Source organism: Drosophila suzukii, chromosome 2R (assembly GCF_043229965.1).
Source record: "Drosophila suzukii chromosome 2R, CBGP_Dsuzu_IsoJpt1.0, whole genome shotgun sequence".
NCBI lineage: Eukaryota > Metazoa > Arthropoda > Insecta > Diptera > Drosophilidae > Drosophila > Drosophila suzukii.
Window position 1 is genome coordinate 18,119,844 of NC_092081.1, and position 19,413 is coordinate 18,139,256.

The following is a 19,413-nucleotide window of genomic DNA, read 5'->3' on the forward strand; positions in this document are numbered from 1 at the left end:
TATTAAAACGTTTTTAAAGATCTGTATAGGTTATTAACAGATTAAATTTAAAATATAATGAAAGTGTTGTTAGACCTTAAGTAGAATTGAATTAAATTCATTATATTTAAAATCAAAATGATTATAAATCTCAAAAAACTCAATGAAGTTAAAGCCAATAATATTAGTATTTTTCCTCTGTGTATAAACTTTGGGGTGCTCTCGGATGTTCGGTGGCAGCACTCACCCGAAAACATTGAAACAAGCGGAGAAAAATGGAGATGCTGATGACACTGGAGACACGTTGTCTCTGGCAATCGTGCAACTGACACACCACCACCACCGACGGCACCACCAGTGCACCACCAGTACCACCGGCAACAAAATGCTAGACAGCATATGCCACACGAAGTTTTGAAAAGATTACACTGGACAACAGGCGACGCGGATGGTTGGGGTGCGGCCGAATGGAATTTCTGGGCGGGGAAGATGATTTGGCAATTGGTAATTGAAAGTTTATGCAAACAGTAATTGCAAAGCTCTTTGGGAGGAGACAATTGAAAATCTGTGAATTCTTCAGTAGCTGGAGAATAATCTTATATATAGATATAACGGTTAAATTCCGTAAGCAGGCTTTATAATTTGATTTTAGAAATATCTTAAAAATACAGTTTGACCTATTTATATTAATAGGATATTACGCTTCTGCAAGAAGGTGAATAACAGATGCCTAGAACGATTCTAAGCCTTAGATCGAACCTTAAAATATTCAAGAGTAATGTTTTAAGATACTCCAAAACACTTCAGTTCTTCTTAAAGCGCTATGTTTCTCCCAAGCCAATACTAAAGTTCCTACAGAGGGCACCTGCTCTATAGAAAGAGACACCCCCAACTCCCCAAAACCCCGGGGCTAATCGAAAGTCCCTCTTTAACCCGTTAGGCCAAGATGCCCTGCATCTGGGCAAGCATAAATCAAAGTGCCAAACCAAACCTGTTGCACAGTGTTCTCCCGCGTGCGCATCTTCTCAGACCGAGTCAAAAAAATTACAAAAGAGGCGGAAAAAAGAGGATCATGCGAACAGATCCGAAAAAAACCGAAGAATATACAACGATACAAGGAGGCAACAACCACGCAGTCGAAGTTGCAGACATCACAACAAACACAGCACAAAATCCACACAACACTGAAAAAATTATGTAGTAAATAATATATTTGAGATATACAAAAATGTTACATTTAATACAAAAAATATTCAAGTCCGTGATTTAAATCAGTTTAGAAAATTCTAGATACTATTAATGTAAGACATTAAAAATGAATGAAATTTTTTAATCAAAGGTTAAAATCGTTACAAAATTCTAATCGTGAATAGGAAATTCCCACGTTTAAAATAATAAAAACCGCAATGGATAAGAAACATATCGAAAAATATTTAAAAATGAACAGAAATCATTGGACTTACCTCGTTTTTTTTATCAGTGCACCGAAGTAGATCCACGCTTTCGTGAGCAAACAATTCGAAAGCTGACAACGACTTGGAAAAGATCTCGGCGACGATCGATTCGTGTTAGTCATCACAGTCAACTCGGCCCACACGAATCATAATGAGGCTGGGGCTGCTCCTCAAAACTGTGCCATTTATCGGATCGATAAGGCCCAAGCCGATTGCATCTAAGGATCTTGGTTCGTTTCCCAAGTTTCCCAAGATCTTTTCGTGTAGCTCATTAGCCTGGCAAGCTAATTTCGCAAGCCACAGACAATGCCCCCAAAAAATAACCAAAAAATAAAAAATAAAAAAACAGAGGCAAGCTGGCTGCATATTTATTGGTCATAAGTGCGGCAAGCTCACAAACAAACAAATAGTAAAAAATTCAGCAGGCAAAAAATATTTGAAAATTTGTCTCCGACTCGAGTTGCATAGCAATCGCATATTAGCAATTTGCATTGTCTACTGGAGCACACTTGGTCCGCCGAAAGAGTTGGTTTACTTAACTCTACCTTTCCAATAGGTGTATGTTTTAAACCCCCCCTCACATAGCCCCCTCTTTTACTTCTGTTCGAAGCTGTGAAAAAGAATTCTCGGAGCAGCGTCTACAAATCGTGCAACGGCAGCAGCTCGCTCTTCGTGTTTGGCAAACAAAAAAATTTGACTCATGACTTGGGGATAAAAGAAAAAAAAAATAGAAACAAAAAACAAAAAGCAGCTAAACAAAGTAAACCACCCACCTATCCACCATTCACATCCTTTTTTGGCCTGGTCCTGGCTTCTGCTACACTTTTGGTTTTGCTCAAATTAGTCCGTGCATGCGGCGGGGAATGTTTCTACAAATTAACGCCAATTTCGTATCACGTTATTAATAGTTAACCATTAAATTGACCGCCCCCAACTCAGATCATTATCTGTTTTCGGCGGCCGAGGCTAACAAGGCTAACCGGCAGCAGCAGCAACAAAGCCTTTTAACCGACCACACTGTGATTCCTTTTCGGCCAAAATTGGTCTTGCGGTCTCTGGTCTGGTGGCCCGAATGCAGCTGGTTGTTTGGCTCGAACGAACGTCTTGCCTTAATTATCTGGAGGAGCTAAAAAAAAAAAAATAAAGTAAATACAAATATCTACATATAGACTTAATGCAGGATGCCTGCGAATATCAGAAGTTTTTTTTTCTGGGGGGTAGAGGGAAAAGTGGAGCAGAAACAGCTGCGGTCGCGTCACCTTTGTTTACCGTATCGAGCGATAAGCTTGTTAACTGTTAACCAAATCTGTAGCGGCCGATGCAATAAACATCGGAGCTGCCTGGCCAAAGCAACTTGGCCAACACACACGGAGAACGCCCACCAACCAGATCAACCATGGCCATGTGCACCAATGGCCAATTCCTCAATGAACCCCAGCCAAACGGCTAATTAAGTCTCAGATTCAGATTAGAGATGCCGAAGGCCGGGATAGCCGGATAGCGATCTCAATGTGAAGGTGGGCTATCCTGAGAAAGGAACTTTGACTCTTATCGCTAAATAGTTTGAACGGGGAAGTGGGGAGAGTGGTTTTATATAGGAGGTAGATTCCTCCAAAAAGTATACAAAAATAGAATGCACATAGTGGGTCACTTCACGAAATTAGGCATCCCAAATTTTTATTTTATATTATATATATATTTTATTTATCTATACAAAACACTTATTCAAGAGAAGAAAACTATAGAAAGATTTCAAACTGTAATGAAAGGGAGATGATGATTTTAAAGGGAAAGAAAGTTTGTATCTAACCGCCCCAGATAAAAGAAAAAAACCAGATCGTTTAGTACTCAGGAGATTACCGGAACTTCTTGATCTAAACAAATATTTTTGATATGTTCTTAATTCTGAAAATTTAAAGTTTTATTAAAATTTCTCCAAAATGTGAGACTTTTGATACCACGGAAGAATCTTAAAGCCCGATGTCTGTGTACTTGCTAATTAAATAGAAAATTATTAATAGAAAAAATAGATATCCTTTGCTTATAATTAAAAAAATATTAATTATTCTTAAATGCTTTATAGAGGGATGATGGATATTCCTTGATTTTTCCAACAGATTTTTTACTTAAAGAGGTTAGTCTAACAACCATTCATAAATCTATTAAAGATCTATCATTGAGAGTCAAGTTTTTTCTTATCACTCCTTAGACATCATCATCATCTAATTTAAACAATTGCATAGATCTATCAAGTTTTGTTCTCAAGATACACCTCTGAAGGCTTTAATTTAATCCATGCCATCGATTCCGTGTCAAGTGTCCATCGCTAAGTCATGTGTAAACGGCAAAACCGACTGCGACCTGGGCTGCAGCGATGCATTAAGATAAACAAATGCGGATCGAAATCGGATAATGTCATGTAGCCATGTCATATGTTAGGCCAGCAAAAAAAGCTCCAAACTGGAGCACTAAGTCAAGCAAAAACCGAGCTGACAAAAGACAAAAACCAGCGAGGAAAAACAAAAGTAGGGGGGAAAAAAAACATTCTTATCGATTACACCTGAGACCTCAATCAATAAATTGATTGTTAGCGATCAGTTTAAGGCAGGCAGGCCATGCGGAGCTCCATCGTTCCATCGCATGTGCTCAGCATACAAAAGAGTTTTTCCTCGGTTGTTCGGTGTTTGGTTGTTTGGTTGTTTGGTGTTTGTGGTTGTGGCTGTGGATGTGGTTGTTGTTGACTTTGCTGCTGGTCGGCTCTTAAGATAAGCCGCCTGTTGGCTGCCGAGCGCTCTCCGGCGGAGGCCCGTTCTTCAGATTCAGCCAGGGTCTTAGCCAGATCTTGAGCCAGAGCCTCAGCCTGAGACTGAGGCTGAGACTGAACCTGAGCCCGGGTCCCAGCACTTTGATCGCTGCATCGCGATAGGCCAGAGCAGCGATTGGACCAAGTCCAAGCCGACCAGGCGGCGTTGTTAGGAAGTCGTCGTTGTCGTTTGCTGGACTGTTTGTTTGTTTGCCAAGTGCACTGATCAAAAAAATATAACTCATAATATTTTATATTTCAAGAGATCCAAAAAAAATTAAAAGCATGTCATTAACATAAAGCTATTATATTTATATTAGCACACACGTTTAAGAATGGAAATTAGGATGTGTTTAAAACTTGCCAAGAACTTAATATAAAATTTGTTTTTAAATTCCTTTAATTTTAAAAACTTTATATTTTAATATTTTAATTTAAATCCAAAAACATTAAGGCATTGGTCGCTTACAGAGCTTGTGTAAAGAGAGCAGTGGCAGAACGTCAGCAGAGCAGCGGAAGAGAAATTTCCTATCTTGCGGGCCGTCAGCTCTGCTTCTGTTGGTGACCACAGAATTGAAGACATTTCATATAAAACAGGAGTTGGATAAGGAAAATATGACTTCTTTACGATTTAACATTTTTTTATGTATCTTAATGTATATTTTAAAATAAAACAAAAAATTTATAATTTTAAAATGTTATTAATTCATAATTTTACATATTCTTAACTTTTATAGAACAATTGTTATTTGTGAAATGTTATTATCCCTTCATGAAATTAAAATAAATATTTCCCAGTTCTAATACAATTTATTTTAATTTTTTTCGCTCAGTGTAGTTCAGTTTTGGTCCATCGCCGCACACTGTTGTTGTTTCATTTCATTCGAGGCATAAAGCAAGATTTGTGTAAATGTCAGGTGGTAATAGTGACACTGTGCGCCACTTGATTGGTTTTACTTTGGCCAAGAGCCACAGGAAGGCCCCCCATCTCTCTCCCTGTCCCGCTCTGCCCCCTCTTTCTATCTCCCTCTCGCCGTGTGTGTGCCAATTTTTCGTTGTGGCCGCTTTTATGGTCGCAAGGTTGTTACGGTTCTACGGCGGTTGTTAGCATTTCTTTAATTGGCTCATTTTCGCGGCACATGTTCAAAAAATAAACAGAAGTCCAACAAAAATTTATTGCAAGTAAATTAAAACTTATTGAAAAAACGGAGAACTCCGCGGCAATCGCATCGCAGCCATCAATTAAACATGTAAATAGATTTCGGCAAACATCAGGTCCCATGTGGCGTATGAGTAATGTCCGTAGGTTTTCAGTTGACAGTTTGTCTCGTTGTCTGAATGAAAAGAATTTGGCTGCTGCATTGGATTGTCAGCTAAAATAATGGCTTTTAAATGGTGTTTAAGATCCGTCTGTTTTTTGGGGAAACTATTTGAAAATGTTGCAAGATTAGTACAAGATTTTGTAACCCAGAAATTTGATTTATTTTTAGTACTTTGGAATTTACTTCAGTATAATAGTGGTTATTTTTTAATGAGATATAATTTATTAGTCAAAACTGTTAGGAAATCTAAAAGTTGTGTTGAAATATATTAATCTGTTGTTAAATGAAATTGGTAATAAATAATATTGGTAAAAACAAAATAAATTGAGATCCACATCAGTAGAATATTATTTCAAGGAATTAAAAAATTGTATATCTTTTTTGAAGCATACATATGTACATCTTTTCAAATTAGTAGAACTGAATGCAACTTTTTTTTGGACTTATGTACTGAATTGAAGTTGTAAAGATACTTCCAGGATAGCTCCTATAAATTTTGTTGTTCAAGGCTGGGCTACCTTTTTCGTTTCTTGAACTCTGCCACAAATCTTTCCTTAACGTTTGGCTGCCAACTGCCATAGGTTGATGTTGCAGTGGCCAAATGGGATGAAAATAAAAATAATAAAAGCGATTTAGAGACGCCCACAGAACGCAGTTCCAGCGGCAACACCCTCACACCCAGCAGCAACATCAGCAGCACAACAGCAACATCAGCAGCACAACAACAACAACATCAACAGATCGAAGACAACAACAACATATGGTAGTGGAGCCTTGGCAGTCGAGTTGTATTTGTAAATTGAAAGCACACGCTGCGTCATCAAAGTCATTAAACTGTCGACTGCTTACGGAAGTTTTGTTGCTGCACTTGGGTTGCTCCGGTGTTGCTTGGGTGTTGCTCGTGTGTTACTGTTGCTTTTTGGGTGTGGATCGCTCTTCTGCGTTTTGTAACTGATATGCGACACAAGGAACAGCAACAACAAGCCCAGCCAGCGGCATGTGGGAGCATCCAGTTCGACACTGCAAAAAAAAACCTTACAAAAAAAATATCAATAATGTTTTATTTATGTTTTATTATTCGTCACAAAATGATAATATCATATCCTACTGTTGCTTGGGAAGGAATTATTCTTTTTATGTTGGGCAATGTTTAGACGTCGGATTGAATGTTAAATGGTTTCCTTAAAATACGAATTGTATCAACATTTTATTTATTAAACATTGTATCATAAAATCATAATTCATAATTCAATCATATATGAACTGAAAATCTCATTAAAAAAACTATTTCACATAAAAACCGTCCTCACTTGAATAAAATGTTTGAGTTCTTTATGATAATCCTTTTAAAAATCTTTTTAAGAACTTTAAGCAATTTAATTGGTTTATTGATAGTATAGGTAGGTAATCGTACATGAAATAGTAAGTAGAATACAACATTATTATTTTTTTTAAGTGCATTCGTATGTCATCGGAGGTGTGGGTGTAGGTGTAGAATGTGGCAAGCCACTCACTCAGTTGAGGCAGTCGGAAAAAGACTTCATACCGCTCGCTTCCTCAGCCTCGATTTGAGTCTGCGATTGGAAGCCAGCTTCAAGTGATTTAGAAAGAAATAATAAATGGGGAAATCCACGAGGCTTCGATGATCGGAAATAGGCGATACTCTAACAGTTTTTATTTGTTTTGAATTATAAATTGGTTACAGTGAAGTTGTTCCCAAAGAGAACGTTTATTAAAAGAAAGCCCAGATCATTTTAATTATTAATATATATTATATAATTAAGAATTTATTATTATACATCTTTTTTAAACGACTTGACCGAAACCTTAAGAAAATTTAAGACTTTTGAGCTATTGTCTTACCTCTGTAAACAAATATTAAAGGTGATTAAAAAATCATCTCCAATGTAAAAGATTTTAACCTATATTTGCCAGAAGTTCTTTTTTTTTAAGGATTGTAATTTCTTGCGAATTATAATGACTATTTTTAATAGACTAGCCCATGAAGGTTTCCGAATATTATGCTTCATAAATATTCTAAGTAATCTAGAAGCCAAATTCCGGATGACATTTAATTTTTTAGGTCCCATCGCCGTAGTTGCTTGTCGTTTTAGTGAAGGGTATGAGATTTTAATAAATGCGGCAAATGCTGAGAGCAGCTCCGGGTTCGGCTCGTCTCCCCTCGATCGGGTGTGTCTCCCATCGGCGACAATTTCGCAATTCGCCAAAGGTGTGTTCTGCCCCTCCGAAACACCTTCCCCTACCCCCCTAAAAAAACCCCCTAAGATTCCGCCACTTATAAACAATTCATTCACTCATTGCAGTCGGTGCATTTCAAACGTAGTCGGCGTTTTAATGACACGCGCAATTGGCTTCGCCTGCCCAATTTGCCAATTTGTCACCGAAAAGTAAAACCGCATCGGGAATTGCCAAATTCTGGATGAATAACGAAATCCGTCTGCATTCAAACGGCAGAAGATGGAAGTGGAGGCCCTGTAAGCCGCAGTTCGTCATTCATTCGATTCGGGGAGTGTGACTTTGCTTTAATCGTGACTTTCACAATCAACCTTCAGAAAGGTTTTCGAAGACGACGACGGCGACTACGAGTAGCGTGTACCAGGCGCAAAATGGGTTGCAGACAGGCAGAAAAGACCCGGAGAGCACAGCAACAAGGGGAATAAACTAACAACTTTTCAAAGCGTTTACTTTGGCGCTTCATCGAATAATATTTCTCACGTTCTATTTTTTTGTTGCTGCTGCTGGGGCTGTCTTTTTTTTCTCGGTTCTGTTTTTGTTTATCTTTTTTTTTTCGGGCACTGGGAGATTGACTCGGTGCAGGGCATCAATAGACAGCCCAGGTCGGATTGGTTTAGTTTATAATTCGATCGCCCATCTGCCTTCTCAGTCCCTTTGTGCTGCAGTAATTTTGATCGCCTCGATATTTCGGGGGAACTTTTTCACGACCGACAATGGAATATAAAGCAAGAAAATTGTATTTCATGCATCGGATCTTGTCAAGATTGTCATCGGAAGTGAAGAAAATTCTAGCCATGATCGTTTCCAAGAACTGAGCTTCGGTTTGGCAATTGCTTTGATTGTTGTGATGGGAAAAGGTGTAGATTTTATAGCCAGTCTTGGGTATTTTATATCAATTGTCTGATTAGGTGACTCAATTTATCATCAAATTCGGTTAATTGAAACCTAAAAAAAAGTTGCAATACTATTGATTACAATTTAAATTTTAAATAAATTGGTTGAAATGCTTGACAAAATGAAATAAATTTTATTAGTTTTAATAATTGGAATATTGGTTTTTAGCTACCAATTTAATTTCATAAAATATTTTTTATTTTATTTCATGAAAATTATCTAAATAACCAATTATCCCAATTACTTTGACCTACTGAAAATCGCACCGGGTTCCTTTTATTACAAATTAACATTGTTTATCCCCAGAGGAGAAACTATGAAAACACTTAAGCCATGATGCTTTTATGGCAAGGATAAAAAAAAATCGGCTTAATTTCCTAAATGCATCCACAATTATAATCCAATTAAATTTATGTATCGCTTAATGGGAACGTTAATGGTAATGGGACGTAAAAAAAGGCAAACAGAGAGGAGGGGCGGCACGGAATCCTAAATCAATTTCCTGTCAGCCATCAACGAGCTTCATTCAAATTCCTGTGTCTGCGAACTCCGTGGGGATTTGGCAATGGAACCAGAGGAAAGGAACTATGTAAATGCAAGGCAATCTCCATTTGGCATTGCCGTTTGGCCATTCCCATTCATTAGGTGGCCATTTCAATTAAGCCATAAAAGCCGAATCTGAACTGAAGACCAATTTTCCAAATCCATCCCATTTCGCAGTCGCAGTATTCCACCTTTTTTTTTACCCCGCTTTCCCATCGATTTTCCAGCCACAATGTTATTGCCTTTGCATGTTGGAAATCATAAAAATGTTAAATGACAAGCGGGCGCATGTTCATTTTAGCGTTGTCTGTCTGTAGTTGCAGTTGCTCCTGCTGTTGTTGTTGTTGCTGTTGTGTTTGTTCGCATTGTCAAATTGCGATCAAAAACGCAACAAACGAAACATGCCACACGGAGCCTGGCAAAAGACAGAGTCTCAACCTCTTGGACCAGCAGCATCATGAATCAAAGCCCAAAAGCCAAGCCACCATCAAACACTCTTAGCTTTTTAGCAGCAACAACATCCCCCCCCCCCCAAAAGCAACAACAACGAGCAGAAACAACCACAACAACCAGCGACAACCAGAATCAACTGAATGCGTTTTAACGGCTACTTGTCTTTAGCTATTTATTGAAAGGATTTTCAACACTCGCACAGAGAGCCAAGGAGATACCTGACTCAAGAGGTCTTTTACACTGGAAAAAAAGGGGGGGGAACAAACAAAATATTTAAATATGGGGTATTTATTATAAGCCCATATTCAGATCTATTAGCAAGGGTTCATATTAAATTTAGTTTTAAAAAAATTAATTTTTTTTATTTATTTGTTTATTGTTAAAAAATATTCAGCTTAAAAATAATAAAGCAAGCTTCTTAGGAATGAAAACAATTTTAAAACTGCAATGTTTTTTTTTAATTTCCCAATTTATGAGATGCTTTAATAAAGTAAAATCAAAGTTCTCTCATTTTTTCGCTGTTAATTGATAATTTTAATTCAAGAAAATAGACTTTAAAAATTAATTTACATAATTTTAGAAAATTTAAATTTAAATTAAAGTTATGCCATGAGAGATAAGGGACTTCTTAACAGTAACATCTTCATCTCCAACATTATCTCTCAGTGCCTTTCTCCGCTCAATCTGCGTTCGCTGCCTAAGTCTTTCGTTTGCTGCCTGCCAGTTGCTAGCGTCAGTCATTCATGCATTCAATCATTTAATTCAATTTGAAATTGTACAACAAGTCGCACATTTGCGCCTGCCACATGTCCACAACCCCGAGACGGAGTCTCTGCTCCCAGACAGATCCAGACTTCGACTTGGATTGGGATTGGGATTGGGGAATGGGAATGGGAATCGGAATGGGTATGGGTATGGGGATTGAATTGGGAGCTGTGTAAGCTGCTGAGCATTGATGCCACAAGTCGGGTTGGGGAAAAAACACACACATTTGATTATGAAAAGCCTGCGTCTGCAACTGCAACTTTTGCTGCGTCTTGTGGCTGCAACCAAATCGATAAAAATAATTGGTTGACTGTTGCTCAGCTGACTGCAACAGCGACTGCAACTGCAACTGCGACGTCGACTTTGCGCCTGCGCTCGAATTCTGTTGAATTTTCAGTTTGACATGGATTGCTGCTGTTGATCGGTTGGTCCCGATCAGGGATCGACAGGCGGGAAAAAAAGACTGGGGGGGAGAGACGACCATTACAACATGGACAGCAGACGTTGGCGGTTTTCCCACGTTCGTGAAAATATTTTTTCGCAAATTATTGGTAAAATAAAATTGTGCACATTTCGGCCTAACGATTTGAATGTGCGCGCTCTCGTACAAGGAAATTAAGGCTGGCGAATGGAGTAATCCTAATGAAGCAATCCCAAAATAACACACGTACACTCCATATATACCCTGCAGTTCCACAATTGAGTTAAGCGCCCAATCATCACGAAGCCGACTGCGACGTCGGCAGAGAAGCCAGCGACGCCGGCAGAGCTGAGCGCAAAGCGACGCGCTCTCAGTCGGGTCCGCAAAGAGAACGCACAAAAAGTAATTTTGGGCTCTCCCTCTCTCTCCATGTCTCAGACGGAAAAGTGCGTGTGATGGGAAGGAGGCCCAGCAACTAAAATATATAGACTTTTGTGCACCCTTGCCTTTTGAATAGTGCGACATTTGTTCGTAAATGATAAAACAACGATTTAAAATAATAGGTTTCTGTTTTAAAATATTTGTATTTCTTAAACAAATTTATATGTTTATTAATATAATTTAATAATATGTAAAGTTTTAAAAATATATTTTTATAAACCGATTTGCATAGTCGAATATGTCTATAAATACCCTGCTTTTATGTGCAAGATGCATAGACCAAACGGGACATGCAAAAAAAACAACAACGGCTTAGCGGAACCGTTGTTGTTGTTGCTTGTTGTTTTTCTGGAAGGCACGCGCCTTTTTTCGTCTTTTCACTTGCGTTTACTTTAGTGAAGGAGTTAGAAGTTGAAGCAAACATACCAGCAATTTACTAAATTAAATTAAATTAGTGCCTTAAAAGTGAAAAAGAAACGATTCCCAGGTAAGTCTGTCGCAGACTAATAATATTGAAAACAGTGAGAGTAAAAAACAAGATAATCTATATTAAAAATAAGGGAAATACAAGATTCCCAAAATAACACGTGGCGGAAAAAAATAGCTGTGAAAAATATTAATTTTTGACGTGAAAAGCAACAAATGGTGCATATAATAAACAAATCTGTGAAAGAATTTAAAAATCTTATTGAGTGCAAAGTTTCTAGGGACAAAAAATAAGAGATGTTTGTTTTTAAAACTTATATTTGTGGTTAAAATTCGATAAAAATGAATATTAATAACATTTAACAACAATTCTTACTTTTGTGTACGTATTTAAATAAAAATCTCAAACATCTCCAATTTTCAGTTCCTGGAAAAGTGTTATTTTTTTCCGCAACTGCAAAATAAATAAATGTTTTAATAAATAATATAAAATACATAAATAATGTGTGGTTTATTTTTCGTAAAAATTGTTTACAACAAAATAAAATAAATCAAGTGACCGAAAACAAAAGTTTGCTAATTTCTTCTCGATATTTTTTGCATTTTCTTATATTTTTAGACAAGGCTGAAGGTAAATCTATAAAAAAATGGAAGGCTAAATCGTTCCATCTTAAGCATATTATCCGAGGAACTTGTTCTGTCCCACAACTTACTTATTAAGTAAGTTTTTATTGAGGCTGAAAGTAACTATTGTTTGTAAGTTTAATTTTTAAAAGACTTCTGGGATTTTTACATTGAATGCCAAAGATAACATTTCTTTTATTATAAATAAATCTTACAAATAACGATTACTTTCGGTCACTCGTTTTTATTCTCGTCTTGTTTTATTTTTAAAACTAATTTTTTTCTAATACTAGATGCAATCGCCATGGTCGATCCCTCGGAGCCTCCCGAAAAGGCGCTGCAGAAGGCAATGCGGTGCGTTAAAAACCAGATGCTGAGGAGGAGGTGCCAGCGACCCCGATAACACCGGAAACCCCCGAGCTCAATTTTTAAAATAAACAAATAAAAATAAAAATTACAACTGAAATTTTTTTTGCTGCTAAGCGCTCAACGTGCGCTGAAAGTGCGCTTTTTCGCTGCTTGAATGAGCGCTCAACGTGTGCTGAATGTGTGCTTTTATCGCGGCTCAATCGAGCGCTCAACATGTGCTGAACGTGCGCTTTTTCAGCTGCTCAATCGAGCGCTCAACATGTGCTGAACGTGTGCTTTTTCAGCTGCTCAATCGAGCGCTCAGGAGGGTGCTCAAAAAAGCGCTCAATGAGTGCTATTTTTTGAGCACTGATGAACCCTAGGACATGCCTATGTTAATTTCAGCACATAGCTCCATACAAATTGTGCGCTCATTGAGCGCTGAGTGATGAGCTTTTTGCAGTGATTGAGTGCTCAATAAGCGCTGAATGGTACTGCAGGGTATACATAAATATGGCTGATGGATTCGATTGTGCAATCAGTGTGAGAAATTTCATGTGATATCCTATCGCGCGACATGATAAATTCTTGAGATACTTTTGTATACATTTTGAAAGTAAAAGTGGTAATGGGTAGGAAGGGAAAGTTTATATGTTTGGACAAAATCAGTAGGAGGTACAAATTCCGAATGTTCAGGGTTTTCCGTGACAGTTCAGAATAGAAAGGGGATTTTTAAAGGACATTTCCATTGTTATTTATAGAGAGTAAACTGTTCATAAATGCACGTCCTTATGAAAAACGAGAAAATATTTATTTAATATTAAACTTAAAAAATAAGTTGAAATGGTTTTGAATTTATTAAACTTCTGATAGATATTGAATATTACTGAATACCTAAACTGGTAAATCCTATTTTTTTAAAACTTGAAAAGATCATAAATATCCAGAGGATAGATGAGGATAATTATAATGTATCAAAAAAGTTACGGTCGTTACTTGGACACTTTAATTAAGATCCTTAAATCGAACAACTTCAATTCGTAAGATGTAAATAAACTAACTTCTTATAACTAAATTTTAAATGGTTTTCTTAAGAGTCGTTAAATTCTCTACAATGTTCTTTTATCTTCTAACTTCCTACAAGAGATGCCAACGTTACGCAATCCCCCAATTAATTTCACTATCATTAAACACATTTTCAGCCAGTTTTAAGACCCCGTCCCGCCCATTGGGTTGCGTAACAAGTTGTTTGCCCTAAATCATCTTGCAAATCTGCAGGAAAGCAAACGAGCGAAAAAGAAAAATTCCTGCGCAAATTACGCAAAAGCTGGAAAAACAAATGTGAGCAAATTTTTATTTACTTAACGTGTGTAGCTGGTGACAGTTGTCACGGCTAGGAGTCCCACTCCAGCGGTCTTGCACTTTAAAAAATTAATTGCCGAGATTTATGAGCCAGTTAGTGGATCGAATCGGGTTCGCAAGTCCGAGTTGTATATATGTACATACTTATATCAGCAGATGTAAGTCCAAAAACCGAGCTGGAGTCCGAGTTAAAGTCGGAGTGCGTGCTCAGTCCGTTAGGAGTTTAGAGTTGAGAGCAGAGCCTTATAAGGCTGCCGCGCTTTATGCATAAGCTGAACCACATTTTCCAGCCACTTCACACTTTTATCTGTTTAAAATATGAAGCGGCAAGCTATGGGAAAATCTTTTTATAGACCAACCTCCTCGGGATCGGAGTTGCCATCGGAGGCCCCGCAGTAGAAAAGAGCCGACAGTCAATTGTGTGAGGAGAAGAGATTTGCGAGTTCCGATAAAGCCGAATGCAGTTGGATGCACTCGTGAGATGATGACGATGCCCATGGAGGAAATGGAGGTGGAGTTGGGATGGGGTCTGGTCTGGGTTCGAGCTGGGACCTGGCATCTGGGAGCTCTATAGTTGGAGAGTCGTTTCCCCTTAGGCAATTTTTGGTATCACCCCCCTCTTACCCCTTGTTTGCGGTTTATGCCCCACTCTCTATAATTAGACAATAAACAAAGCCACAGACAAAAGGCATTGGGTGATCATTTGGGGCGTGGTTTAATACCTCACAACAGACAGCACACACACACTCATACAGACTCTCGACCACCGATTCAAGCCAATGGGCAATCAAAATCAGCGACAAATTGTGCATTTTGTGGTCACAAATTGAGTTAACGCTGCCAAATTAGCGGCATGAATTTATCGCTCGGCCAACGGCCAACAGGCAGCAACAAAAGCAAAGCCAACTCACAAAGCGGGATTCGATTCGGGTTCGGATTGAGAGACTCGGACTCGGGGATTGAGTGTGGGCAAAAGCAAAGCAAAGTAGAGCCAAGCCAAGCCAAGCCAGGCGCTTTAATTAAGTCTTTACGAGGCCAGCCAGTCGGGCAGCGGCAGCCGTTGTTACCAGACACTGCGAGAAAAATCGCCACAGATTGTGGATCACCACCGACCACAGACCGAGACCACCAGGAGCCGTTCCAAATCGATCCTATCCGTAAACAATTTTTCGGAGACTCTGGCCATCATTAACCACACGATTTTCCGCTTTGAGCCGTCAAGAGCTTAGAGACCATGGAAAATCAGCTGCGTGACAGTGACTAAGTGAAATATTATAATATACTGTCGGTTAAAAGTGGAAGATTAATTTAATCTTCTATATTAATGTCTTTTTAATCAATATGGTCAATGTAGGAAAGAAAAAATGAAAGGCCTCCTTTATTTAACTTTCCTACTGTCCCTATCTACTGACCTTTTTTTTACTTTCCTACTGTCCCTATCTACTCACCTTTCAATAATTAAGTGAAGTTATTCAACAAATATGTACAATTAAATTATATTCTTTTAAAGCCGTTTTCTCAATATCACATTCTAGTTTGTTATCAGTCAGATAAAGTTGACATTTACGTAAATATTTTGTAAGATAATAAAATGACGCGACATGAAGATGGATAACTCAACGATAAAAGTTAACACGACATTGGAAAATCTTACTTTAGATGGATATCTTTGTGATCCATTGATCTCTGGATCATATTTGAAGTAAAAAAAGCAATTTGTCATGAAATCCTTGCCAAAATATTCTCTCAGTGCACGTCTGGGATAGCCAGCACCATTTGAAATTGGGTGCACCGCACAGCCCGGCTCGCTTAAATAAATAAATCTGCTGCGGCTGCTGCTGTTGCAGCTTGCTGCTCTATGGCCAGCAACAATTGGCGCTCGCCTCTTGCCACCAATAAAAGATCGCAGCTCGCTGATTTGACAGGTGAACAATTTTGGGGTTGGGCAGTTTTGGGTCCGAGTTGCAAGTTGCAACTTGCAGCAGCTACGGCATGTGTCGCTGCCTCTTGTTGTTGCTGCTGCTGCAGGTGCCCACCCACCTGGCTTCGATTGGCGGTAACATTTGTTTTGCTCGCCAGATTATTTCAACAAACTGGTGACAACAAATTAATTTAAAAGATTGCCCAGATATCAGCTCGGTTTATATTTTACTTGGGTTGTTAGCCCCCTTAGCAGCAGCATCGGTGGGTGGCTGCTGGCTCAATTGATGACCGCAGGAAGATAGCTGGCAGCAGGGAGCTGGGATAGATATTTTATGAATACTTTACGGCCAACTGTGGGAATGGTGGGAGCTTAAGATAGCATCTAAGGCGATTTATATACCCTTTATTAAGTTGGTTATAGGAGGCGTAAATGGGAACCTTTAATTGGGGCTTCAGGTCCTTAGGGGCTGATTTTTAAAAATCATTTTAGGTTTATTAATTGAAGTCAACGACATGCTGTGTGATATCTGACTAAATAAAACAAGGAAGAACGCTATAGTCGAGTATCTCGACTATCAGATACCCGTTACTCAAAGGAAAATGGAGATATGCAAGCAGCAAAGCGAGATTAAAATGCGCCACCTACCGGCGGTATACAGATTTAAGCGTTATGGGCGTTAGAGTGGGGGTGCAAATTTTTTTTTGGATCAATCGATAGGTATTGACTAGACCAATACATTTCAGTTAACATTTTTTATCTAGCACATTAAATTGTGGGCGTCAAAGGTTTTTGCGGTTTGTGGGCGTTAAAGTGGGCATGGCAATTGTTTTTTGGGTCAATCGATAGGTATTGATGAGAACAATACATTTCAGTTAAAATTTTTATCCTAGCATCAAAACTGTAGGAGCCACAGTTTGTGGGCGTTGGAGTGGGCGTGGCACATTGCTGAAACAAACTTGCGCTGCGTAAGAAGCTCAGGAATCTGCACGCCAAATCTCAATAGCCTAGCTCCCATAGTTTCCGAGATCTCAGCGTTCATCCGGACGGACAGACAGACGGACAGACGGACAGACGGACATGGCTAGATCTACTCGGCTAGTGATCCTGATCAAGAATATATATACTTTGTGGGGTCGGAAACGCTTCCTTCTGCCTGTTACATACTTTCCGACGAATCTAGTATACCCTTTTACTCTACGAGTAACGGGTATAAATATCCTTCTATTGTTTTCTTAATTGGTCCTTTTAGAAAACTTAGCTTCATGTTAACTTTCTCTGACAGATAACAACTAGCCTTAACATGACATTGAGAAATCAGGCTTAAGACTTTTTCAGTGTTGTCGCAATACTGGATCACCATTCAATTTTTTTAAATTCCAAATAAAATTCTTGCAATCAAAATATTACCAAAATTGTTCCCAATAAGCCCCACTTTCAATAATTTCCGCCACATCCCATCTGCCCATCTTCTGTCATTCGCTAAATCTCAATCGCATATTGCTCGCTCCCAGTATGCAAAACGCTGTGTTGTTTTAAAAACCGCAAAACCAAAATTGATTGCACACTTCAAATACCATTGAAAAGGCGCATGACGGATGCGATCGGATCGGGCATAGAGACAGCCTCGAATAAATATCGCCTGGCTGGGCCATAAATAAAGCGAAACCAGCGAAAAATGTGCCGAAATCGAACATTGAACATCGATTTAGCAAGGTCAAACGGAGGAATTGAAACTGGCTGTGGGATCGCCTGATGGCCTGTCTTCTTGGCCGCATCGAAGCTCCCAGCTCCAGCTACATTTCGATGGCAACTGCTAACTGCTGGTCGCCCGGGCCCTTAAACTTTTCAAAAGTCAACAGCAGTTTAAACTCGTTTGCAAAACACTAACGGGCAAAACGCCTCAGTGCCCCCTGCCGCGCTCTACACTCAATTTGTTTGCCCAGCGGCATTGAGAATTGGAGTGTCAAACTTTCAGCTTTCGATGCACGCCAGGATCCCGTCCCAAACCAATGGCAAAACCCATGGTCGCAAACCGACACAGAAACGGAGTCATCGCTACACGGAGAAGAATGGGAATTACATGTCAATCTGAATCTAACTCTGTGAAGTTGAGTCATTTTCCACATAGTTTTCAAAAAATGTCTTAAGTTTGGCATAATTTTTAATAGTCATGGTCACACTTTATTCTGGCATATCTTTTGATTGACTGGTAGCTCTAAAATATTGGAAAGATTGTTTTGAGATAGTTTCAACTACAGATGTCCACTTGTATAAAAACTTAAATAATTTATGACATTAACTCATGCTTTCTCTCAGTGCATTGACTTGGAGAAGGAGGAACTGCAGCGGAGGCTGCCTGCGATGGCTTCTTGCTGGTTTTGTATTGACATTAAATGAAATAATCTGCGATGATTGTGCATTAGTTGCAGTCGGATGCTGTCCCATGATGGCCAGGGACTGGGGTAATAGTTCTAGACTGCTTGCTGCCTCTTGCAGTGGACTCCAGGGGGGGGATTGGATTGGGGCGGAGATGGGAGGACTGGAGGATGGGAGGACGGTAGGATGACTGCTCGTGGAGCATCGCTGGGTCGTGGTTCCCATGGCATGATTTTGCATGAAATAATGTGGCGCACGAGTGGGCGGGCAGATCCGTGCGGGGGGCCACTTGTCGTGGAGCAGTCGTTTTGGCATTGCCAAAGATACAAAGCACAGTGGGGCAAAGGCTTTATCAAAATCAATCAGCTGGAAGGATCATGTTAATGTCAGAAAGATTAATATCAGAAAATCAAGCATTAGGGAAGGAAAATAAAATGGTATGGTTTAACGGGGGTAAGGTAATTTCAAGGGGTTTTTGTACTCAATAAATATTCAAGACCTTTCGTAATAAAATGTTACTTATGTAAATAAATGTAACTTATTTACTTAATTACCTTTTTAAAACATTATTGATTTGAGTTTTTTGATTGCAATTTACATAGAAAACATATTACAACCTATTTTCTTACCAATGTAAAGCTAGAACTGCTTGGGAATTTTAAGGCCACAGAAGGAAAGAGAAGGTGGGTTCCTTCCATTGTAGGTTCCTTTAACTAAAAATCAATTTAATTCTATAATGTTTTATTATTATTATTATAATTAAAGTTTGTTAAAAGTATTGTTTTTCAAATTTTTTCGATCCACAGTACCGCAGTCTAGTGTCGCCCATTCGCTGTTGCCTTTTGGAAGCTTCATTCAGGCGCTTGTCTTTCGGTTTCTGTTTCTGTATTTTTTCTCCGTTCGGTTTGGGGTTTTCCGCTTTTCTGTTTCTGTTTTCAGCCGCCAAATTTGCGATGAAACAGGAACCGTTAACTGCGGCAATTTGTGCCTTCTCCCTCACTCACTTTCCGTCTCCCTCTTGG

At 38.9% G+C, this 19,413-nt stretch overlaps 1 protein-coding gene and 1 long non-coding RNA gene across 4 annotated transcripts in view; both read left to right on the forward strand.

Annotated features, from left to right (window-relative positions):
• LOC108008655 (Krueppel-like factor luna) overlaps positions 1 to 19,413 on the forward strand; it is a 46,179-nt gene that overhangs the window by 9,828 nt on the left and 16,938 nt on the right. The window lies entirely within an intron of this gene.
• On the forward strand, positions 11,156 to 12,847 carry LOC139352461 (uncharacterized). 2 transcript variants are annotated; one of them, XR_011603660.1, is made up of 3 exons: positions 11,156 to 12,139; positions 12,377 to 12,477; positions 12,675 to 12,847. It is a non-coding gene; the product is annotated as an uncharacterized lncRNA (long non-coding RNA). The 2 variants fall into 2 exon arrangements; XR_011603659.1 differs by having other exon boundaries at positions 11,156 to 11,818.